Raw genomic sequence first — 4,142 nt, 5'->3', positions numbered from 1 at the left:
CCTTCACTGTTATCCTGGTAACATACAGTACCAGGTCTTTCTCTGCCTCTGTGGTGGATAGTGGAGTGTTTCCCATGTGGTATTGGTGTACTGGATATCCCTTCACTGTTATCCAGGTAACATGCAGTCCCAGGTCTTTCTCTGCCTCTGTGGTGGATAGTGGAGTGTTTCCCATGTGGTATTGGTGTGCTGGATATCCCTTCACTGTTATCCTGGTAACATACAGTACCAGGTCTTTCTCTGCCTCTGTGGTGGATAGTGGAGTGTTTCCCATGTGGTATTGGTGTGCTGGATATCCCTTCACTGTTATCCAGGTAACATGCAGTCCCAGGTCTTTCTCTGCCTCTGTGGTGGATAGTGGAGCATTTCCCATGTGGTATTGGTGTACTGGATATCCCTTCACTGTTATCCTGGTAACATACAGTACCAGGTCTTTCTCTGCCTCTGTGGTGGATAGTGGAGTGTTTCCCATGTGGTATTGGTGTACTGGATATCCCTTCACTGTTATCCAGGTAACATGCAGTCCCAGGTCTTTCTCTGCCTCTGTGGTGGATAGTGGAGCATTTCCCATGTGGTATTGGTGTACTGGATATCCCTTCACTGTTATCCTGGTAACATACAGTACCAGGTCTTTCTCTGCCTCTGTGGTGGATAGTGGAGTGTTTCCCATGTGGTATTGGTGGATATCCCTTCACTGTTATCCAGGTAACATGCAGTCCCAGGTCTTTCTCTGCCTCTGTGGTGGATAGTGGAGCATTTCCCATGTGGTATTGGTGTACTGGATATCCCTTCACTGTTATCCAGGTAACATGCAGTCCCAGGTCTTTCTCTGCCTCTGTGGTGGATAGTGGAGTGTTTCCCATGTGGTATTGGTGTACTGGATATCCCTTAACTGTTATCCTGGTAACATACAGTCCCAGGTCTTTCTCTGCCTCTGTGGTGGATAGTGGAGTGTTTCCCATGTGGTATTGGTGTACTGGATATCCCTTAACTGTTATCCTGGTAACATACAGTCCCAGGTCTTTCTCTGCCTCTGTGGTGGATAGTGGAGTGTTTCCCATGTGGTATTGGTGTACTGGATATCCCTTAACTGTTATCCTGGTAACATACAGTCCCAGGTCTTTCTCTGCCTCTGTGGTGGATAGTGGAGCATTTCCCATGTGGTATTGGTGTGCTGGATATCCCTTCACTGTTATCCTGGTAACATACAGTCCCAGGTCTTTCTCTGCCTCTGTGGTGGATAGTGGAGCATTTCCCATGTGGTATTGGTGTGCTGGATATCCCTTCACTGTTATCCTGGTAACATACAGTCCCAGGTCTTTCTCTGCCTCTGTGGTGGATAGTGGAGCATTTCCCATGTGGTATTGGTGTACTGGATATCCCTTCACTGTTATCCTGGTAACATACAGTACCAGGTCTTTCTCTGCCTCTGTGGTGGATAGTGGAGTGTTTCCCATGTGGTATTGGTGTACTGGATATCCCTTCACTGTTATCCTGGTAACATACAGTCCCAGGTCTTTCTCTGCCTCTGTGGTGGATAGTGGAGCATTTCCATGTGGTATTGGTGTACTGGATATCCTTCACTGTTATCCTGGTAACATACAGTCCCAGGTCTTTCTCTGCCTCTGTGGTGGATAGTGGAGCATTTCCCATGTGGTATTGGTGTACTGGATATCCCTTCACTGTTATCCTGGTAACATACAGTCCCAGGTCTTTCTCTGCCTCTGTGGTGGATAGTGGAGCATTTCCCATGTGGTATTGGTGTACTGGATATCCCTTCACTGTTATCCTGGTAACATACAGTCCCAGGTCTTTCTCTGCCTCTGTGGTGGGTAGTGGAGCATTTCCCATGTGGTATTGGTGTACTGGATATCCCTTCACTGTTATCCTGGTAACATACAGTCCCAGGTCTTTCTCTGCCTCTGTGGTGGATAGTGGAGCATTTCCCATGTGGTAGTGGTGTACTGGATATAACTTCACTGTTATCCATGTAACATACAGTCCCAGGTCTTTCTCTGCCTCTGTGGTGGATAGTGGAGCATTTCCATGTGGTATTGGTGTACTGGATTTCCCTTCACTGTTATCCTGGTAACATACAGTACCAGGTCTTTCTCTGCCTCTGTGGTGGATAGTGGAGTGTTTCCCATGTGGTATTGGTGTACTGGATATCCCTTCACTGTTATCCAGGTAACATGCAGTCCCAGGTCTTTCTCTGCCTCTGTGGTGGATAGTGGAGCATTTCCCATGTGGTATTGGTGTGCTGGATTTCCCTTCACTGTTATCCTGGTAACATGCAGTACCAGGTCTTTCTGCCTCTGTGGTGGATAGTGGAGTGTTTCCCATGTGGTATTGGTGTACTGGATATCCTTCACTGTTATCCTGGTAACATGCAGTCCCAGGTCTTTCTCTGCCTCTGTGGTGGATAGTGGAGCATTTCCCATGTGGTATTGGTGTACTGGATTTCCCTTCACTGTTATCCTGGTAACATACAGTACCAGGTCTTTCTCTGCCTCTGTGGTGGATAGTGGAGTGTTTCCCATGTGGTATTGGTGTGCTGGATATCCCTTCACTGTTATCCAGGTAACATACAGTCCCAGGTCTTTCTCTGCCTCTGTGGTGGATAGTGGAGCATTTCCCATGTGGTATTGGTGTACTGGATTTCCCTTCACTGTTATCCTGGTAACATACAGTCCCAGGTCTTTCTCTGCCTCTGTGGTGGATAGTGGAGCATTTCCCATGTGGTATTGGTGTACTGGATATCCCTTCACTGTTATCCTGGTAACATACAGTCCCAGGTCTTTCTCTGCCTCTGTGGTGGATAGTGGAGCATTTCCCATGTGGTATTGGTGTGCTGGATATCCCTTCACTGTTATCCTGGTAACATACAGTACCAGGTCTTTCTCTGCCTCTGTGGTGGATAGTGGAGCATTTCCCATGTGGTATTGGTGTGCTGGATTTCCCCTCCCAAGGTGCAGGACTTTACATTTTTCTTCACTGCATTGTAGCCGCCACTTTTTGCTCCCGTCCTGTAGCTTGGTGAGGTGTTCTGGCAGGAAATCTGCAGCCAAGGGGTTAAGACTCTCACATCCTCACTCACTCCAGCACTGTGTTTCACTCCTACTCTTGCTCTGCCAAATACTTCCCTCACCTTCCTTCTGTACCTCTGCTTGTACCAGTCTCTCACTTGACACTTCCTTCCTCACATTAGATCTCTTCCTATTCCCTTAAATTCCCACTCGTCTCTCATCCTTACATTTCCTAATACCAGACTGTTGTGCCTGTCTTCCAATCACTGCATCACAATTCCCACGTTCAGTTTCCCAGATATTTTGTGTGTACTTTATTTTGCCCTGGCAGGAGAGGCAAGATTTCAACCAATATCAGACACAGCTTCTATCTTACTCCCCTGTTGGTGGGAGAATTAGTCCCAGAAATCACGGTGACACTGCATACTAAATCACGGTGAATGGTCTGAGAGGTGGGATGAGTCTTGGCTGTGTGAAGTGTTGTAGTGAGGAGGGGAAGACTGAGGTGGTCTGGACAGGAGGAGAGAATGGGTGAGGGTGAGCGACACAGTAGATTATGGGTAGTGTTAATGGAGGCAGACCAAAGAAGACACAGGATGATACAGTACAGAAAGACCTACATACCCTTGGTTCCTGAGGTGCTTTGGCTGTATGGATGGAGAGGAGGAGTGAAGGGTGTCAGGGTGAGGGTGAGGGAGGCAGCAGGTGATGGGTAGTGTTGGTGGAGGAAGATCACAGAAGACACAGGATGATACAGTACAGAAAGACCTACATACCCTTGGTTACTGAGGTGCTTTGGCTGTATGGATGGAGAGGAGGAGTGAAGGGTGTCAGGGTGAGGGTGAGGGAGGCAGCAGGTGATGGGTAGTGTTGGTGGAGGAAGATCACAGAAGACACAGGATGATACAGTACAGAAAGACCTACAGATCCTTGGTTCCTGAGGTGCTTTGGCTGTATGGATGGAGAGGAGTGAAGGGTGTCAGGGTGAGGGAGGCAGCAGGTGATGGGTAGTGTTGGTGGAGGAAGATCACAGAAGACACAGGATGATACAGTACAGAAAGACCTACATACCCTTGGTTACTGAGGTGCTTTGGCTGTATGGATGGAGAGGAGTGA

The sequence above is a fragment of the Eriocheir sinensis genome, chromosome 12, assembly GCF_024679095.1.
Source record: "Eriocheir sinensis breed Jianghai 21 chromosome 12, ASM2467909v1, whole genome shotgun sequence".
NCBI classification, from domain to species: domain Eukaryota; kingdom Metazoa; phylum Arthropoda; class Malacostraca; order Decapoda; family Varunidae; genus Eriocheir; species Eriocheir sinensis.
This window is presented reverse-complemented; position numbering follows the sequence as displayed.